The 21,873-nt window shown below is 39.8% G+C and overlaps 1 protein-coding gene across 6 annotated transcripts in view; it reads left to right on the top strand.

The window, feature by feature from the left end:
* The first annotated feature begins 847 nt into the window (after nucleotides 1-847).
* Nucleotides 848-21,873, top strand: part of DAG1 (dystroglycan 1) — an 85,358-nt gene continuing 64,332 nt past the window's right edge. Inside the window, exons 1-2 of one of the 6 annotated variants that reach the window (XM_058172716.1) lie at nucleotides 12,359-12,595; nucleotides 13,260-13,441. The gene's annotated coding sequence lies outside the window, so the exon portion shown is untranslated. The other 5 variants (XM_058172714.1, XM_058172715.1, XM_058172719.1 and 2 more) reach the window with 5 other exon arrangements.

Raw genomic sequence — 21,873 nt, 5'->3', positions numbered from 1 at the left:
CAACTAACAACAACAAGGTGTAGTGATCTGCAGAACACGTGTACTAAGGGATTCAGTTGCATAATCTGCGGACCTGCAGAAGGCTTAACTCTGGTTTTACTGAAGGAATCAAACTGAACGGTCAGATTGCTTTTTTTCATCCTGAGATTTCAGAGTGGTTGTGCGTCCACATGCTCACCGACTTGGCATTCTACAGCTAGATTGAGCCACTTCAAAAATCCAGCCAGCAGCTACCCTCCAAATACAACACGTGCACTCAAATGGTCGAGCGAACTTCACTTTCAACTAAAATTCCAATATTTTCGGGAAATAGCGTCGTAGCTTTTGTTGACCCCTTTTCTACTGCTGTTTCCTTGCACCTTACCGATGTGGAAATATAGACTACCTTGCTCCCCGAGTAACCGCAGCAGTTCCCTACAAATCAAGGATATTTTAGGGTTTCCAAAAAGATTTCAACCTTGGCTTCGCATCTACAAAGAGCCTGTGAGCCCGGGCCTCAGGAAAGCACTTCCATCCCCCTCCTGGGTTTTGTCCCTTGGAGGAAAGGAGAAACCCAAGCGGGCTTCGCAGGTGGGGCGATGCATGTGCGGGATTTCTCTCACCTCCCGCAAGAATGTCGGGACCCACCAATCGGAAACCGACAAACTGAAATCCTACTCAATGTTGCCCAATAAGAAATATAAGGAGGGGCGTGGTCTAGATTCTGGGAGTTGGGGTGGGAGCGGAGTAAGCAGATCCCAGAAGGTGTAGCTCGAGGAACGGGCACGGCGAAGAAGAGGCGTGGCTTGGCTCGGAGAGGAGGCGTGTCCTGCGGTTGGGTAGGGGGAGTTCTTGCGCGTGAGGCGGAGTCCGACGAGTTGGGTTAGGCTGGGCTGGGCTGCTGCTGGCCAAACAAGCCGACGCTGCCGAGCGGCGATGTGTGTGTTGGAGCTCGAGCTCGGGCAGGCTCCGTGATTGGTTGTGGCGCGCTCGTGCCGGCGGTTGCTAGGCTCCTGTGCGCCGCCCCTCCCCCAGGTACGTGTCGCGCGCCGTCGCGCTTGCTCTGTCGCCTGGTCTGTCGGTCACTGTGCCGGTGGCGGGTCCCGGGAGGGAGCGGCCTCCTCGCGGGCCGCACTTCGGAAGGGCTGGCGGGGCGGGGTGGGCAAGGAGCGCGCGAGCCCCGTGGTAAGTGAGGCCGGGCGCTGGAGAAGCTTCGTAAAGGGGGACGGAGGCATCGGTGTAAAGCTGGGGTTGCGAGATTCCCGAAGTCCTGAGGCCTCCCGGCGCCCCGGATTAAGTTGCAGCGGTTGGCGCTTTGGGCGTTCTTCCCCCCCCCCCAAGGCTCTGGCGCCTCCTTTCTCTCACAGCCGCGTCCTGGTGGATAGGCTTCCCCTGGTGATCTTCGCCGTGGGTCTATCACCTTGGGCCTGGGCCGCTGCCCTCCCGGCCGAAGGGGCGTGTGGCGGTGAGGTAGCCGGTGAGCGGGGGATCCTTGAATGCAACCGAGACAAGCTCAGCAGGTGCAGGTGGCCTTTGGGCATGGAGGGGGCTGGTGCGCGCTGAGGTGCCTCAGAGCTAGGTTGGTGAGGCTTGGTTGTCATTGACGGGGAGACGGTGGGAAATAACAACCTAGGCTAGGAAACTGAGCGGTCTGTCCTTACAGCCGAGGAGGGTAGATGCTCTTGTTTCTTTGCCATTTTTAGTGATCATTGCAGGCCTTTCTCAGAAACGCTGCAGTTGTTTCTCTTGGTGAGGAATAGATGTTTTTGATAATATGGTACTACTGAACAGGCAAGGTTCTTTAGGTTTTGGCCAAAAGTTCTGGAGATATCCATGTTAAGAGATTCAAAAAGGGGTTGGGAAATCGTTAAAATGTTACATTGTATAACATATGCCGAAGAGAATAGTATAACATTCATTTGCAATGTCCAGAATTCACAGCCACTGTAATTTGATTTAGATAAAAAGTATTCAGCATTATGTCTCTGTGGACCTTCCAACGATCTTGTAAGATAGGAAACCAAGAAATATAATCCTTTGCTGTCAGTAAAGTATGTACTGGTTGGCTTGCAGCTGTGTAGCTAATTTTTACAGTTGGAAGCACTAGGGGCTTTTTAAGTGCTAGGCAGGAGATAGTGTTTTCCTGTTGGTGCATGTTTATATATTAAAGTTACCTTCATGTTTGTGGAGGGGAGAGTTAGGCCTGCAGGAATCATTGACAAATTAAATGTAAGTTTGTTTAAAAAGATCGATGTATTCACCAGAGGTTCTATTGATCTGTAAAGTAATGTCTTGGAATCGTTATTCTTGTAGTTAATGCTGTCATGATACCAGTAAGTGCTGGTATCCACCATATGGAGAATGAACATTGCATTTCAAAAGCTGAATTTAGTTCAAGCATTCAGCTAAATTTATAAATCCTCTGTATATTTAGAAGTGATACGTAAGGGCATGTTCAAATAGTGACCTTCTTAGCTGATGTTGTAGTGGACATTTCCCTCCCCCCCCATATTGCACTATTTCCACAATTATTTGTTCTGGACATATGAACATGTACAGAACTTATACTGATTGTAGGAATTAGACCCTGCTGCTTTTGCATAGTTGATCTTTTTAAAGATTTCCAAAACTCCGGTAGTTGATGCTTAAGTATGTACTGTGGACTTGGCTTCTTGGGAAATAACTCCTAATATAAATGCTATTTGAAATGTTGCATTCAGTGTGCTAAGTTATGTTTCCAGGAAATAATACTGAAAAGCCTTGTGTATCATGCATGTAGCAAAAATACAGCAACAGAAATAAAATCTTTTAAATATTTCTTGATAGTTTAAACCTGATTAACTGCTCTAAAACAATTCCAATGAAGGCCCCGGCAACAGACCCATTAGAGAAAACTTTACAGTACATTTTTAACTACTTTAATAAAGTATCTTAATATCTTAATAAAGGGGAACTTCAAAGCATGATTGCAGCACAAGTTTAAAAATCTGATACAAAGTTTTTAATTTCTAACATGAATGCAGAGTAAGTAAGAAAAAAGGTAACTAAAGTTTGCTTTTTTCCATAGAAAGGCAGCTGCTTTTTTTGAAAATCTGGAATGACCTCAAGGTTTACTTTTTTTATGTTTTGTGCTGGAGTTCTAAAACTAGACCTTGACCCTTTGAGATAGTAAGCAGAGTGATTTTCTCTGTTGTGTTCTTTTTCTCCATTAATATTTCACAGAGAAAAGTTACTATGTAAACAGCTTCCACATCAGTTCATACCTCATTTGCTGATTTTTAGATTGAAACATTACAGTACATGAATTCCTAAGATGTTTGTATTCTATCTTGAAATTATTTGACTCCTTTATAAATTATGTGCTAATTTTTGTTACTTTTCAAATAATTATATTTGTCAATTTGAGAGGCTGGCTGTGGTAGCAATTTGAAAATTAAAATATTCCAAGAAGGCAAGTGAAAAAGTTTCAGGAGGCAAATGTTGCATTCAGAGTTAATAGTAAACTAAAGCAGTTATTTATTTTCACTGTAGTCTCTCTTTGCTGTTATTTTTGCTTAAATATTTGAAGGATAGATGAAACCAAAATGTTGTTTTAACTTTCCATTTGTAGTAGAATTGTTCATAGAAGGTAAGTGTTCTGTCTCTAACAGAGAACAGTGTAGTAACTTTATTACAGATGTTCTTTCTCTGTGATATTTGGTTGTATTGCTTTCCCCTCGTGAAGGTGTTCTTGTGATGAAGGGTTATAATTTTGAGATCTGTCTTGGACTCCTGGCTAATATATGAAATCAGAATATGGTGGTAGTCAGCTGTCTAGCTTAAGGCACTGAATAAATATGTGATTAATATTAATTATAAGTTACTTGGGACTTCAGTGAAGCTATTGGTTAAATGGCAAGTCAAAGGCGGTAAAATTATGTAATATTTTATATTGACCTGCTTTGATAAACAGTTCTATAACTTTTACTGCCTAAAATATTAGCAGGTTTATTATAGAATATGCTAACATTTTGTGGTAACATTCCAAGTGAATAAAAATGTTTTATGGTCAACTCTTGGTTTAGCATAAGGGCTTCCCTTGCTTGTGCTAAGAGTCCTAATAATTTAGGGCAAAAACCAATCCTTAGTTTAGGGACAAGGAAAGTTCCTCAATGTACAAAAAAATAATTTTCTGAGTACCCAATGCAAGATGTTTTATGGATGCCCATTTTTACTAAGACATAGCTATTTTAAATGTATTACCAAGTCACATTCTTTTCTCAAATGCATAGAGAATGAGGAAAAGTTCCTTTTAATAAAGATGTATGGTAGTATGTTGGCTGTAACCTGCATACCAATTATGTTTGTTCATTAATTCCCAAATGGTGTATCAGTTGTGCTGCATATTTGCTATGCTAAATTAGTTAAATAAAGAGTACTGTGCATACTTAGTATGCACACAAACTATAGGGTGCTGCTGCATATGTTCTTATCTCTCTCCAATAAGACTTTACTAGAGGTTTGCAGTTCTATGTAGTCTCTGCATTCATTATAATTTGAGCATGCAGTCACTTCTAATTCTTGACATGCAGCAGGATTCTTGCCTTCAAAGGAAGCTGCCCATTGTATTCAGCCAGATGGCTTGCCATGAACATTGATGTATGCAAAAATGAAGGAGGTATTCCTTTGAATGAGCATATTTCTATGCACTTGAACACTAATCCTTTTAAGTCTAATGTTTAGAATTTCTCAAGTAAATGTACATTTTTTTCAGACATTTGGGAAGCATTGCACCAATTTAACTAGGTTGATAGTGATTAAGGTAATGCTTGTTTGTGTATGAATCTGGCTTCTTGGTTAGCTTGTAAACCACCATTGTACAGAAATAATTCTAAGAGAATCAGTCCAGAGCATTGAAGAGTAACAGTATACTGGTAAATTTCTTTTTTGATTTCATAATTTGGGTAAAGACAAAAGAGTTCCATACACATTTTGCATCTATTTTAGCTACCTTGTATTTGATTATAACTCTTCCTTGACTAAAGTATGATGGGAACTTCAGCATATAAAATCAAAAATGCATTTGTAGTGTAAATATTCTGCCCTGTTTCAGTAAATACTTCAAATGGCAGAGAAGCCTTAGTTTTTAATTGTGAATTTGAGAAAGCTCCATTGTTAAACATCAACACATGTGAAGTGCTTTATTTGTTTCTCTTGAAAAGACACGGGTATATTTCATATCTCATTCCTATTTTTTTAAACTTCCCATACATAACTACTTGGTTCTGTACAAGATGTAACTGGCAAATTGCTACCATAAAGCTTAATTCATAATGGAAGCCCATCCAAAATAATATGTGAAGGCAATAATCATTGATTGTAAGTAGCTTTAGAAATCACCACCACAACAAATATGATACGATTATTGCAGAGCTGGTATCTGGTATCTTAGAGTCTTAAAGCATATAGAGCTTTTATATTCCTGATATTGCATTGATAAAACTATTTAATTGTTGCAAAATATTTATATAGCTATCTTGGGATATGTTATCAGTGTTCTTAATTACTAAAAGAAGAAAAAAAAGGTGCAAAGTATAGGTTTTCATATCTACTATTTCTTTGTTAATTGACTTTTGAATGCAAATCATGAGAGACATTGAATATATCTTGATATTTCACTAGCCATAGCAAGTGAATATGTGTCAACACATATTCATTGTCTTACATGGATGGCATTGCTGGAAAGTCTTGCACCAAGAAATAAACTATGTAGCCTTTAAAGACATCAGGCACTACTAGCGAAGGATGAATAGATCACTTTTGGATTTTCTGTTAATTTCTCCAAGATTCTTGAGTAAATTGCCATCTGTTTTTTCCCCCTACTGTTGTCATATAATCTTGGTGGTTATTGTAAAGAAAAGCAATTTAAATTTAAAGCATTTATGGAATAAGGAGACAATGCCTTGTGTAGATAAGAACAGTGAAAGAATAGAACTGAGTATTGAATATATTATCAGTTTTAAAAAAAAATAGGCAGAAAAATCTCCCAGGATCTATAGTGGGAATTAGAAATATTTATATTAGTCTAATGTATAGAACTGGTTATTATACTAGTAGTAAACTAACATTTTCAACTCCAGAACAATGGCTAATACAATGAGCAATTTTAGCGATGATAACACTGAACTGTATGAAAATTTCACGTCACTTTTGAGAAGATCTCAGTTTTACTTAGTTCAATACTTGTCAGTGCAGAGTTATGGGATTACAGTGTCCCTCATTTATGTTTTATATTGCTTAATGGAATTAAGCCATTTCTACAAAAATTTCATTTGCAGATTGAATAAATTTTGCCTTTTGTTTTAATAATGAATTAATAAATTCTGGATCAGTAGTGGTAGCGTTCTTTCCAAAATTCTTTAAAATGTTTTCAAAAGTACATACAAAAACCAGTGTCAATTATATAAACTTTTCAGGAATGAATATAGTTTATAGGGAAAATGTAAATCTTCCTCTCTAAAAGTAGGTTACTACTATCTTTGATAGCTCCCATACAGATATTATCAGTTCGACAAAGAATAAATAATTTCTTCTAGAAGGAATAGATGGCTGGCTTTACATTTTATTAGGTTAGGGATTGGAAAAGAGGAAAGTCTCTAGCCACTGTGCATTGTGCAGTGGAGTGAAAAGATGTAATTAATCAGTCAGAATTTTGTGTAAGCAATTACAGAGATTACTTGTAACTTTTCATTACTGTTCGGTAATGGAATGTCATAACAAAAGTATGTGAAACCAGTAATGTTAATTATAGGTGGAGCTGATAAGATGTGTTAACTCAGAAGTAAGGTTGACTAACTTGTAGATTTGAATTGTTCACAATAAACCTTGTTCACAATACATTAACTTCTGGTTTGTTCAAATTTTGTACATCAAGAGATTAAAGAAAACTGTATAAAAGCCCCAATCTGCTGTCAACAGACTCACTTTCAAAGCTGTTACATTTTCCTAGCAAAATTTGTTGTTTAGTTTGTAGTAAGGTGAGTTGGAACTATTAGGTCATGAAGAACTTAATGTACTATGGTACCTAATAAAAACCTGAAAAATGTTTTTAACATGGATGTTAGCCAATTAATAGCTGGTTAATACAATTATGATCTTTTGTTCTCAGATTAATATTATGCATGCATACAAATTTGAATGTGCAGTTTTTATTATGTCATGTAATAAAACATTTAACTGATTCTTATTGCAGGCCTTTGAGTGTTTTAAGTTGGTCTAGTGTCATGGAACAGGCATTCTTTTAAGCTGCCCAGAGTCACCATGTAGGGAAGATGATGACATAAAAATTTAAAATAAATAAAAATATATAAATTCTGAAATTTCATCATTTTGGGTCATTTAAATCAAGAAAAACCTTGAGTAAGTTTTAGGTTTTTTTAATTGACTACAGTGATATTATACAGTTTAAAAAGTCAGGAAATGTAATTAAGCAACTCAACAGTACTCTTTGGTGTTTGACTTGAGAATTGTCCTAAGTTAAAAATCCATAAAAAATTGGCTAGCATTAGGGAAATTGAAATGAGCAATGATTTTCATAGGGCTGAGAACATGGATAATGGTTGATTCTGGGGAATGGGGGAAAAGGATTAGAGAGAAATTCAGTCTGATTAACATCATGTATCTGAGATTTTTTCCCTGCTTGACAGCCATTGAATTCAGTCCAGATTTTCCAGCCTGTTAATCAGCAGAGAATGAGAAAATGAGAGGATGTGAATGTAGATTGTGGTGTTTAAAGGAAAGCTGTAGTCCCTGACAATTTTGTTAGCCAAGTGCTATCTCTTTTCTTATGAAATATGATTTATGCCATGCCTTCCCTTGCTTATGTCACCTTGGCTAAGTATCTCTAAACATCCTACTCTATAAATAGAAAACAATTACAATTAAAGAGCTCCCTGTCCTGTTCCTGTAGTTTGGTAATTTTGGAGAAATAAATAAATAAAAATCCATGCTACATGGATTCCTTGTAATCTTAATTTGTTTTCACAACACTTATTTGAGACAGTTGAAGAACTAATAGCTGCATTAGCACAAGCTGCATTAGTACAAACTTGGTTAACTTCTCACTTTAGAGTGGGGGGAGTTGGTTTAGTATGCTAAGTGAATGTAAGCCATTTGGTTTGTTATTTCTCATTTAGTTTTTTGAGAACCCAGAAAACAGGTTAATTGAGTAACCAAGTTAAGTATGTTGTGCAAACATACTACATGTCCTGTGTTATTTAGTGGAATCAATTTTGGTATTCTTTTGCATCTTTAATTTTACAGTGTTGTTAATTTGTTCAATAAGATTTCTTTGCATTTCCAGTCTGTGTGCTACTGCTTAATTTAGAGTGTACTGCAGACATATTTATACTAGTCCAGGCATGCTGATTTGCTTGCTTTTAATATTGGTTGCATCACAGTAGTATCCTAAATATAGGTTAGCATGCCAGTTTGGAACATCCTGTTAAGAAGTTGAAATATCTGGAATGCTAATAGGTTTTTGGAGAGCTACAATCCCTTCAGATTTCAGTTGATGCATTTTAGTATGTAAGTATAACAACATATAACAACATATTAGAATTGAAGGGGGGGCATCTGTACTGTCGCCAGTAATAAGTATCCATTTAGCTATGCTAAAGTTTTAAGTTTGTTTTTTAAACACATACTTGTATTGAGTTCAAAAGTAAATATGCATAAGTTACTGTTCCTGTCTGACTGTAGGAATGTCTCTTGGGCCACTTTCATATTTTATGAGCATATAATTTTCATTTATAATATACAGTTGAAACTAATTGCAGGGGAGTATGTGTTGCAGTGAAAACAAAGAATCTTGTGGATAAACATTATTCAAGTTGTTATATATTTTTTATCAGAAACATGGAATATTAATTTGAATGTTAAGAACAGTTTCCTCTACCAAGTATTAAATCCTTATGCTAAGAAAGGATGAAAGTGGTAAATTGGAACAGTACAGTAGATGAACATATTGGTTCCTGGCATGAAACATCTGACTACTAAAATATGAGTAAAATATAGTTTAGATTGTATAGTGTCAAGCAAGGTTATTCTTCCTCCTGAGTATTTTTATTCTTATTTCAGTATGCAGTCAAATTAAAAGATTTTTTTAGAATTTTGGGTAGAAAAAAGACATCCTGAAATTGATTAGAATTAATTCAATTAATTTCTAGAATTCTAATATGGACAACTGATTTCCCTCCTCCCCATTTAACATTTTTTTAGTAATTAAAGTCAATGCTTTATATATCTAGTATTCTCTTTAGAGAGTTTAAAAGCTTTCTTCCTTTTTTAAAATGACAATAGTGAAATATATGCTTCCTAGTAGTTATCTCTGGATTGGATGCTATTTAACACATTGCAGGTTATATTTGTAGAAATATAGGTTTAGAAAGGAACCTTTGAAGTCTTCAGGCCCCCCCACCCCAAAATCTAGGGCAAGAATCCTCATATCATCTCATACAAACATCTGTCCAATATTTACTTGAAAAAATCTACTAATACAGCACCCAGAACACCAGAAGGTAGGATATTGCATTGCTCAGTAGTTCTCACAGTTAAGAAATTTCTCCTTATATTAAGTTTGGATCTCTCTGTGTAAAATTTTTCATCCATTAGTTTTCATCTACCCTTGGCTGTTGTGGAGAATAATCCACAACCTCTTCCTTGTGACAACCCTTCAAGTTTTGGAAGACTGCTATCATGTAGCTTTAGGCTAAACATATTACTTCAACAGTTCTTCATATGATTTAGTCTCCAAGCATCTCAGTATCTTTGTGAGTCTTTTCTACATTCTTTCCAGTTCTGAAGCATCCTTCTTGTATTGCAGTGTCCAGAACAGGACACGCTATTCATTTATAAAAATATTGAAGAGGACAGGACTGAGCCTATTCAGGTACCCTATACCATCTCTCCATGTAGACCTAGATTTATTAAGAACTATATGTATTGAGTATGTTGGTTCAGCCAGTTGTGAATCCATCTGAAAGTGGGACCTCTATCCTGCATTGTTCTGCTTTATCAAGAAGGAAACTCTGGTCAGCTTTATTAATTGCTTTACTAACTCTATGTACACCCCAAATACAGGTTTCCATTGGTCTACTAATAAGTCAGTTTTTTTTTTTTAAAGCAGTAAGATTTGTATGGGACAATCTCTTTTTAACAAATTCATGTTGAACTAAAATACTGTGCATTTGATCAGTGACCAGCAAAATTTGGAAATATACAACAGAGAAGTAAAATCAAATGGGTGAGATAAAGTACTAGCATAACAAAGATTCTCTATAATAAAAACATAGCATATAACTACTATACTGGTGTGTTACTTACCCGTGTAAGTATAAATCTAAAACATTGCAATCTATGAGATACAAATACATATCACAAGATAGCTAAGACATAATGTAATTTGTGTAATGTATAAAGATATAACATAGTAAACAGTGATGAATAAAAACTGGTTATTTCTGTAACCAATTATGCCTTAGTTTCATCACAGCAATACAGAATTTGACTACTGCAGAAGTGATAAATATTACAGTTGAAGGTTCTGAGGTAAAAGTCTTTTACAACTTTTAAAAAATTAGTTTGTATATCTACAATTACTATTCTCTTAAAGAATTTTTTTAATTGTTTAATTAATTTAATTGTTTAGACCATGTTTGAAATATCCCAAAAAGGTCCACTTTTAAAATATTTATTACATAGTAGTTGATTTAAAGGCATGATTCCAACTTCTGCCTGTGCTTTCTAATAGTAGATTTTTTTCAAAGTATTACCGTAGATATTTATGAGTTTCATTATTAGAACACAGTTTACATTCCTATATAGCCCAAAGATATTTCACTGCTTGTACTCCTGGAAATAAAGGCTGTGGGTTGTTCTGTGTATTTGCCATGACTGCAAAAGAAATAAATAACTTTCCAACTTACCCTTGGTTCATAAGTTTCTTTAGCACCCAGGGATGCTTGGCTTAGACTCATGTTGGAGGCCTCACATTTCTATATCTTTGCTTCAAGCAAAAGTATGGTTGAACTAGGAAAGTTATTTTTTCATGTAATTTAATAGAGCTTTTATAGATTTATTAAGCTGGTAACACTTCAATCTTTCTGCATCAACAAAAATGCAGTACTGAAAAAGAAAAGTCAATGGAGAAATTGTCTTTGATACTAATATTTAACTTCATAAAATTATTTGGATCAGAAAAGTTTTTTTCACCCAATTTATATGGGTAGGAGTATTGAAATTCTCCACTTGCATTCTGAACTAAAACATCTTCAGAAATGCTAAATAGAGGTAAACTCTGTTACTTAAACCACATATACTCTGATTTTATAGAGTGGCACAACGAGACGATTTGTGCAAAAAAATAAAAACCTTTAAGTGCAGAATTTAAACACTTTTCTATACAATACTAATTTTTCTTTATATATTTCTCTTTTTTGAATAGCTTTATCAGACCCAATGATTAGTAATGCTTTTTATTCAAGATATATAAATAACAGAACTGCACTTTTCTGAGAGTTAAAACACCACTTCTTATATAAGATTACATTTTGACACATACCCTTAATTTATTAGAGATTGAATGTAGATTTGATTTTAATCTAAATATTTCACTAAAATATCACACTGTTACCCAAGACAATTAACATTCTTGCCACTGACTCTTTTGGTGTTCGTTGAAATACTTCCTTCAGAACATGAGTAACAAAATGTCTTATTAGATTGCTTGCTCTTATTTGTTTTAGGAACAATGTCCAAATACTTCATTTACAATCCCTGTTGCTGAATTATATAGATTCTAGATGACTCTTCAGTAGCAAAACTTCCTATATTTTTTCCATTTCTAACGCATGCAAACTTAATAGCCAAGATACATGACCATATCACAAGAAAATTGTTTATCGTTTACAAAGCATATGACTCTACTAATTTGTAACAGTGGTTTCACTAGTACTGGGGTGTTAAACTTGTGTTGTCATGGCATTGTCATGTGACATTGTGACTTTCCCCCCTTTGCTAAATCGGGCATGGGCGTGGCCAGTGTGTGACACATCTGGCCTACAGGCTGCGAGTTTGACACCCCTGCGCTAGTAGATCAAATAAATATCTTTTGGATGTTTGAAAGAGCTATTATGGTTAAAATGCAGTATTACAGGCTAACTGCCCACTGCCAGGAGTTTGATACTCACCAGCTCAAGGCTGACTCAGCCTTCTGTACTTCCAAGGTAAGTAAAATGAGGACCTAGATTGTTGGGGGAAATATGCTGTAAACTGCTTACAAAGGGCTGTAAAGCATTATGAAGTGATATGTAAGTCTAAGTGCTATTGCTATTGAAGCACTTGACCTTGATAAAGAATAATCATTTGCATTCTGTGTGGAATATGGATGTTACTTGATTAAAAGAAATTAATGGAATTTTAAACAAAACCTAAAACTGGCTTTTCAACATTTTTTATCCTTTAGATTTCTTCACAGTTGAAGTACAGCCTTCATTATAGTTAGGTGTTGTTTTTGTTTTGTACTTGGAATATCTAGGTTCAGATGTAAGTTCAAATTACAAACATCACTGGAAATGAGGTACAAGCTCTTAGGCTATTTTTTTCTTGGTTTATACCCTGTCTTTATACTAGTATAGTATTCAAGCAATCAGCAGGCAAAAAGAGAAGAGAAAACAAGCTAAAATCCATTTAAAACAGCAGTTAAAATAATCTAGTTTAATCTAATTTGTCAAAGTTGAGATGAACATCAAAGCTTTTCTTAGTCAACAGTGATTTTCACCTTGATCTTTCCTTGAAAAATAAGTAATTTGGCATAATCATGGTAATCATGAAACTTTTAATGTACAGGTGGTCTTCAACCTATGACCACAATTGAGCCCAAAATTTATGTTGCTAGCTAAGAGGGACAGTTAAGTGAATTTTGCCCTATTTTATGACCTTTCTTGCTGTAGTTGTTAAGTGAATCACTGCCATTGTAAAGTTGTTAAGAGAATCTGGTGTCCCCATTGCCTTTACTTGTCAGAAGGTAGCAAAAGGTGATCACATGACCCTGGGACACTGTAATGGTCATAAACATGAGTCAGTTGCCAAGTATCTGAATTTTGATTGCATGACCATGGGGATACAGCCACAGTCGTAAGTGGGAAAGATGATCATAAGTCATTTTTTTCAGTGTCGTCATAGTTTTGAACTGTCACTAAATGAACTGTTGTAAATTGAAGACCACCTGCCTTTTGAACTAGAGTCTGAGCCAGCAGTGAAATCTGGGCGGATCTATCCAGCTCCAGTGAATCGGTAGCGCCAGCAACGGGAGGCTCCGCTCACCCACTGGGATGTCATTACGTCCCATTTTTGACCCTCTGCACACACGCAGAAGAGGCACGCGCACGCATAGCGCACTCCCATTCCCGAACCGGTAACAAAGGTAAGTGGATTTCACCAGGGGTAATATGTAAAATTTGTTACTGCCGATTCTATGGGCGTGGCTTGGTGGGGGGGATTAATGTGATTGGGTGGGCGTGGCCAACTTTTTTTTTTTACTTTTAAAAACATTTTTTTACAACCTCTTCGGTAAAATGCTTTTAAAAGTCTGTGATGATCAGGCAACTCAGCTGGGATTGCCAGAGGAAAAAAGGCTTTTAAAGGGTTCTGACAATCCCAGCTGAGTTGCCTGATTCCCAGAACCTTTTAAAAACATTGTTTTCTATAACCCCTTCAGCCAAAGAGGTTGTAAAAAAAATGCTTTGAAAAGGTTCTGATGATCCCAGCTGAGCTATGCTATCATCAGAGGCTTTGGGTTTTTTTTACTTTTAAAAGCATTTTTTCAGCCGAAGAAAAAATGCTTTTAAAAGTAAAAAAAACCTCTGATGATCACGCGGCTCAGCTGGGCATGCGGGGGAAGGGGGGCAGGGATTTTTGCTACTGGTTCTCCGAACCACCCGCCGACATAGCTACCGGATCGCGTGATCTGGTCCGAATCGGGAGCATTTCATCCCTAGATTTCACCGCTGGTCTGAGCCCAACATTTTAAGGCATATGAATGCATATTAGAAACTTTTCAGTGTTTCATATCTTATTAGACCATACAGAAAGTTCGCAATACTTGTTAGGGATCATTAGAAAGTCTTTATATGGAGAAATAAGTCCTAACCTGGGTGATAAAAAGTGATGATGAGGCTAAGAACCAAAGTTTATACAATTAGACTTCTGTTTTACAGCTTTGAAGTGATGTAAAATACATTTGCAAAGTACATTCATAGTGAAACACTTGTTCCATTTACAAACTCCCTCCCCCATTACCCACTCTCTGAAAAGAAATTAGCTTTATTACCATGACTCTGGAAAGTTATTGTACTTGTTAGATTGAAACTTTTTGGAGTCTCACTATGAGATTCTAGACATTTTGGCAAAGTTTATTCTTGTCAGGTACTTCTCTTGCTCAGGAATTACTAAATCCACTGGATGTTTGATTCACATTTTTGAATAATGTTTATATGGAAGGTCTTCTATTTGTTGAGGGAAAAAATAAAAAAAAAAGTTAATTCTGTTCTCTTGTGAAAGGCTAGTAGTACTGTAAACCTTTTGTGTGGTGGGCTTGGTCAGTGTTTCCTGGCACTTTGATATCTTCTTGATAATATAGTGTTCACTTTGCAAATCGTAATCTATAGAATTTATATTTTTTTGAATGTATTTTATTTTAAAGCAGGGATCATAGCATAGCCCTGTATCTAACATATAAATAGGAATTAAGAAACCAATTCTCCCATTGGAAGAAAGAAGAATTACCTACAATTGAATGGACACTCAAAGTATCAAATCTGGCAGAAATGGCAAAAATTTCTGCTTACTTGAAAGACTATACACAAGAAAAATATATTTTAGAATGGAAAATGTGGATTGATTATATTCAAAATAAGTATCAGATAAAAAAATATCGAATAGCATATGAGTAAATTTAGGAAATATTTTGTATTAGATATATTTCTGAAGGAGAGGAGAAGTGAGAGTGTGATTATGTGTGGAGTGACTAGAGATTATAATTTAGGATTTATTTTGGATTATGATTGTTAGTTTTGATACCCTGCATTTTGTTCTGGGAAGTCGGGGTGGGGGGTGGGGGGTAAGGGGGGGGGGAATTGGGGGGATGAGGGTAGAGGATGGAGTGATGGTTAATGTACAGGGATTATTGAAGATGTATAAATATAATTAATGTAGGGTCGGGTCTGCCCAGTTACCATTTTAGAACGGTGGGGAGGGAGAAAAGAGGAGAGAGTAGGAGGTAGGAAAGAGGAGAAGAGGAAGGAAGAGGGGTAGAAGAGGGAGAAGGAAGGTGTAGGGTGGAGGAAGGAGAGGATGTAGATAAGAGAAGGAGAGGAAGGTCTGGAAAGTAGAAGAAGGTAGAAGAGGGAAGAGTGTTAAAAAGGGGGGGGGTGACTGGGCAAGCCCGACTAATTGTATATAACTGTACATTGGATGAGCTGTTTGATATGATTGTAAAAATAAAACTTTTTTATGAAAAAAAAGGGGGAAAAAAGAAACCAATTCTCCAGAAGTTGGATGTTATGCATCATTATTCAGCTCTTTGGCAATTAGTGGCCATTTCCTTATGTTCCAAGATGAAATTTTATTTAGATTTATTCCTGTAAAAACATCATATGATTAATCAGGCTTTTGGTTCTAGGGCTGTTTTGCCAAATTTTTATTGAGTTGGACAAGATTGTTTTAGACTTTTTAATCATGCCTTTATTATTTTTATAAATAACTGAAGATGGCAAACATATCTTCTCTTATTGTCCCCATAACAACAATTCTGTTGTTATGTTGGGAATGTTGGGCTGAGAGTGATCAAACCAAAGTGATTCAATGTTTCAGGCCTAGGCCAGAACTACAACTCACAGCCTCCTTGTTTTTAGCCTTGTGTCTTAACCATTAGATCAGTTTTTCATTACAGACACGCATTTAAACAGCTTCTCCATTATCGTGGAGGCAGTATCCAGGAATGGGTTGTCCTCATCTGCTAGCCAATAGAACTGAGACTGTCAATGCTGAGAGGATACACCTACACCAACGTGAGCATGCTTGGAAGCCATTGCAACCGCAGAGAAGCCGCTTTTGATCTCAGCTGCTTTGCAGCTATTCCAACATGGCGGGCATGGCTCCTGGCAGCAGCAGAGAAGCCGCTTTTCACAAAGATGGCAGTAAGGAGATGGGGGAGGCACCCAGACAGGGAGCTGGCACTGCGGAGACCTCGGGATTGGCCATCCTCGGCCATCCTTCTTACTGACATCGTAGAATGCTTAAAGACAGAGGATAGGAAGGCAGAAATGTCCTTCCACAATACTCACCAGGCGGCCGCCTGGGCAATCAGAGCAGCAACAGCTGCGTCTTTCTTCAACCGAGCCTCCTTGCTCTGGCCCCACCAGATGCAAACGAAGATGTAAATAAGTTGGTGTTGGTCACCGAATTTTCAGCCGACGCAACACTCAACATGGCTAAATTTGCATCCAGAGCTCTGGTTTCCACCGTTACATCACGTCGCCTCTTGTGGCTCTGCCACTGTCAGGCCGATATGCAGTCAAAGTGGAGGTTAGCTTCAGCTCCCTATAAGGGTTCTAATCTCTTTGGGGAGGCACTGGATCCCATCCTCACAGAGCATAAGGACAGGAGGGAGGTGATGCCCTACATGCACAGGGGAGCGGACTGTAGGCCCTCACCTTATTTCCAAAGGCAGCCATTTCAGTCCACGGACACCAGCTTCAACACCCCGCAGTTTCAGCGGACCTATTCCCAGGTCTCCGATTATCTTCACGGCAGGTCTAGCTTCTGTGAGAGGCAGGCAACAACCTCTGGCCTTTCACCAGGGAAAGTGATTACCAGGCCAATCTCCCCCATTGGCTGTTGACTGCATCTTTTTGCAAGCCAATGGGAGAGGACCACAACGGATGTTTGGGTCCTACAAACAGAGAGGCTAGGCCTCACACTGGTATTCCTCTCCACTCCTCCGACTAACTTCATACATTGCCCAGTCCCCAAAAACATCATAAAGAGAGCTCTTATGGAAGCCATCGAGCCAGTTCCCAGGGGTCAGGAGAGACTGGGGTTTTATTTGATCCTTTTCCAATTACCGAAGAGTTCGGGAGGCTGGAGAGGAATTCTAGACTTCAAGAAACTCAACGCTCAATGCTCACATAGTGCACAAATGTTTCAAGATGCAGTCCCTACAATCCATCTTGGGCTGCATCTGGGAGGGCGATCTGCTAACATCTGTGGACCTGACGGAGGCTTACTTCCATGTGCCCATCCGCCCTTCCCACTTGTTCTGTCCCCCTTGCCTCAGTCCGAGTGATGACACAACACCACCGAAGGGTCCTGTGGTTTTATTATGCAGGGTGCCATTTTCAGTACCAGGCCCTGCCATTCGGCCTGTCATTGGCCCCCAGAACCTGCTGTTGGCAGCGGTGGCGGCGAACATCAGAGCACTCCCCGTATGGGTACAGTGCTACCTAGATGACATTTTAATACAGTCGTCCTCCCCGTCTCAAGTGAAAAAGGATCTCCAAACCATCATCCGGAACTCTTCAGAGACATGGGTTTTCAGTGAATATGGAAAAGAGTCACCTGGTCCCCACCACTTGCCTTCTTCATCTCGGTGCGGTGATAGACTCCAGGTCATGTGAGGTGTACGTTTCCCAGGACTACCAGGACAGTATAAGATCCTTAGTGGACTGCATCTGGTCACTACAGACAGTGCCCCTGGCTCTCCTGTCGCAGCTCCTAGGAAAGATGATTTCTTGCATTGCAATTGTGCCTTGGACACATCTGCATGCCAGAACTCTCCAATGGTTCCTTCTGCCACACCAGAGAGCTGGCAGCAGTAGTTCCAATGCCAGGGTACGGGTCCCATTGAAGTACTTTGCTCCCTTCACTGGTGGACTTGAGCCAGAAAGCCAGAAAGAAGGGATGCGTATTCAAGGAGCCCCAACGCATAACTATAACATCAGATGCCAACCTATTTGGCTGGGGCGGCCACCTCCAGTCCCAGGTAATTCAGTGGCGGTGGTCTCCGGCGGATCTAAAAATATAAACTGGCTGGAGCTCAATATGAAGTGGCTCTCCATCACTTCCAGGAAGCCGTTGCAGACTATCGTGTCCTGATTTTAACAGACAATGTGGCCACCAAGGTTCACATCAATCGTGAGTGGGGCACCCACTCCAGCTCCCTCATGTGCGAGGCAGAGAAATTGGGGCTCTGGGCAGAGAGGCACACACTGTCCATCAGAGCAGAGCGCATATCAGGGTCGACAAATGTGCAGGCAGACCTGGCTAAGTAAGATAACAATAGACCATTCCGAGTAGTGCCTTCATCTGGACCTTTTCAAAGAACTATCCGAGAGGTTCGGCCATCCGATCGTGGATTTGTTTGCCCAGTTGCCGAGGTTCTTTTCCAGGTTTGCAACCCCGGGGGCAGAAGGGGTCAATGCACTCTGCAGTCCTTGGCCTCAGGGGCTGCTCTACACCTTCCGTCCTCTTTCCCCTCATCCGGAGGGTAATCAGGAAGGTGTTAGTGGAGAGGGCGGAGGTCCTTCTTCTCACCCCTCATTGGCCTAGATGCCCCTGGTATGAAGATCTGGTTAGCCTTTCAGTGTCCCTACCCTGGAGGATTCCCCAGGATAGAAGTTCTCTCAGCAAGGGAGTTGTGCTCAATCCAGGGCCTTAGTGGCTCCATTTGACTGTCTTGCACTTGAGAGGAACCTCCTGAGGAGGGACAATTTCTCTGGGAAGGTGATGCTGACGATTCAGGCTTCCAGATGGCCTTCAACAAATCGAATTTATAATGCAACCTGGACGGTGTTCTGTCAATGGTGCTCCAAAGGACACATCAACCCCACCTCGCCATCGGTCCAGATATCCTGCACTTTCTACAAGAGGGGCTGGACAAAATGTTGTCTCCCAATACCCTCCATCGGCAGATGGCGGCATTGTCCACAGTACTGACATGTGAAAATCTTCAATCCCTCACTCAACATCCGATGGTGTGCAGCTTTCTCAAAGGGCCCCCTGTGGTACAAAGATATCCCACCTGGGACCTTGCCTTAGTACTAAAGGCCCTCATGTCCACGCCATTCAAGCCATTGAGGACCACCAGTCTCTGGTTCTTGACCCTTAAGGCCGCCTTCCTCATGGGCATCACATGGATTTCTGAATTAGCATTCCTATCAGTGCGAGAGGATCTTTGCATCTTCCATTTGGACAGGGTTGTTCTGAGGCTGGACCCCTCCTTTCTGCCCAAGGTGAACTCCTGGTTCCATAAGGCCTAGGAGATCATTCTGCCTGATTTCTGCCCGGGACCTAATCACACCCAGAGGAAAGATTGCACACCTTGGACATCAGAAGGGCTCTCCACAGATACATCAAAAGAACAGCATCCTTTCGGAAAACAGAATCCCTGTTCGTCTTATTCCAGCCTTCATCCATGGGCAGGAAGGTGACTTCCTCCACTGTAGGCCATTGGTTGAGGGCATGCATTGTCAAGGCCTAGGAGCTTAAGGCCAGACCTTTACGTGGCGGATAACGGCCCATTGACCAGGAGTGCATCCACGATGGCTGCATGGGCAACATAGGCATACGAGGATATTTGCAGGGAGGGGACTTAGACCTCCCCATCACGTTTATCCGCCATTACAAGCTGGACATTTTTGCCTCAGCTGAGGTGTTCTTTGGGCAAGTGTGCTCCAGAGAGTTCATTCCACCTCAGAGACCCGGGACCAGTCGGTTTCCCGCCCCTAGGACTTTAAACTTGGGTATGTCCCACGTTTGGATTCTCCAAGCAGCACACTGGAGAAGGGGCGTTGGTCTTACCTGATATGCCTCTTCTCAGTGTGCTGCGGGAGAATCCAAACCTACCCTGCCGACTGTCTTGGTCCGGGGATGGTCATCATCATCACCGTACCACTTCTACTGGAGAGCTATGCCTTCGTCAAAAAACTGGGGCTCAGCTGAGCAGAGGAGGCGTGGCTAACAATCTTCAACAATTCAGTCTCTGGGCAGGAAGACAGAAGTCAACCCATGCTTGGATTTACCTGCAGCGCACTGAGAAGAGGCGTATCAGGTAAGACCAACGCCCCTTCTCTCTGCTTCTTTTTAAGAAGAAGCTGTTACCACACGCCTCCCACCGACCCGTACGCTCCCACAGAGAGGGACTTCTCAGGGTGCCGTCCGCCAAACAATGTCGGCTGGCGGCCCCCAGGGGAAGGGCCTTCTCTGTGGGGGCTCCCACATTCTGGAACGAGCTTCCCCCGGGTTTACGCCAAATACCTGACATTCGGACATTTCGTCGCGAACTCAAGACTCATCTTTTTATCCGCGCGGGGCTGGCTTAAATTGGGATTTTAATGTTAAATTTATTAATTTTAAACGGGGTTTTAGTATGGTAAATTTTAATCACTGGGCTAATTTAAATAAGTTTTTTAAATCGTATTTTAAACTTGTATATTGTATTGTTGGTTTTATTATGCCTGTACACCGCCCTGAGTCCTTCGGGAGAAGGGCGGTATAAAAAATCAAATAAAATAAATAAATAAATAAATAATCAGGAAATTGCTGGCTGAGATCATCTGACACTACGTGATGAGGTATTTTCAATATGCTGATGATTCTCAATGATGTATCTCTGTTCTGAGTGGCCCAAGAAATGCTGTGGTTGCCTTCTTGTGGTGCCTGGAGGCTGTGAGTATCTGGAGTGGGGGGCAACAAGTTTCAGCTGAATCCTGGTATGATGGAATTGGCTGTGGGTGTATAGAGTCTCAGCATTTGGGAGTTTATCATTTTTTGTTCTGGATGCACTAGGCCCGACAGACACAACACGCATCTTGGAGAGAGTCCTCCTGGACTCATGATTCCTACTAAAAGAGCAAGTGGCATTGTAATAGGAGGACCTTTGCATGACATTTTGTTGTGCGTCACTTGTGCCTTTTCCTGGATTGTGAGGCCTTATGCTCAGTCACTCATGCCCTGGTCATCTCCTGTTTGAATTACTGCAATGTGTTTACATGGGACTACTCTTGAAGAGTATTCAGAAGTTGCAGCTGGTACACAATGTAGTGGCACATAGTCTTAGTACCCCTAAGATGCTGCACATAACACTGCTGTTACACATGCTGTGTTGGTTTCTTACTTCCTTCCAGATTCACTTCCTTCCAGATTCAATGCTTATTTCAAGGTGTTGCTTTAAAGCTCTTTATGGCATGGGACCAGGTTATCCAAGGAACCGTTTCACCCAATTGTATTGGCTTGCTCCACTCAATACAGTAGATAACTGAGTTTTGGCTGGTAGGTTCTAGAAGAGTGGTAGACCAGACTAAGAACCAGGCACTCTATGTTAGATGTGGCTGATGGATTAACAGAGAAGATAATACCACTGTACTGATCTTGCCTTTTACTTCTCTCTCTACTTAATGTTTTTAATATATTTATATTATTTTAATTGTTAGCTTCCTAGAGTCACTTTGCAAAGTGAGATAGGAGGCATATAACTTTAAATAAATAACTTGCTTCAAGCATCAGAAGAGGTATCAATATTGTTCAGAGTTATTCCAGGACAAGAAACTGTTTGGTAAAGAAGTACATTTCAGTTGGCTGCCAGGAAAATATTTCTAAATGTAAGAACTGTTCAGTATTAGAACTCTACTTTACTAAAAATGTTTAAATAACACTTAGTAGAAGTTTGCTTGGATTTGTAGTAGTGGATTTCTGCATGGACAGGATTTATTTCAGATAATCTTCAGCATGCCTTCCAGGCATTTCATTTTATAATCTCTAGAGCAGATCTGGCATTTAATGGCCCACAGGCCACATCCA

The sequence above is a fragment of the Ahaetulla prasina genome, chromosome 2 (genome assembly GCF_028640845.1).
Source record: "Ahaetulla prasina isolate Xishuangbanna chromosome 2, ASM2864084v1, whole genome shotgun sequence".
Taxonomy (NCBI): domain Eukaryota; kingdom Metazoa; phylum Chordata; class Lepidosauria; order Squamata; family Colubridae; genus Ahaetulla; species Ahaetulla prasina.
This window is presented reverse-complemented; position numbering and strand designations above follow the sequence as displayed.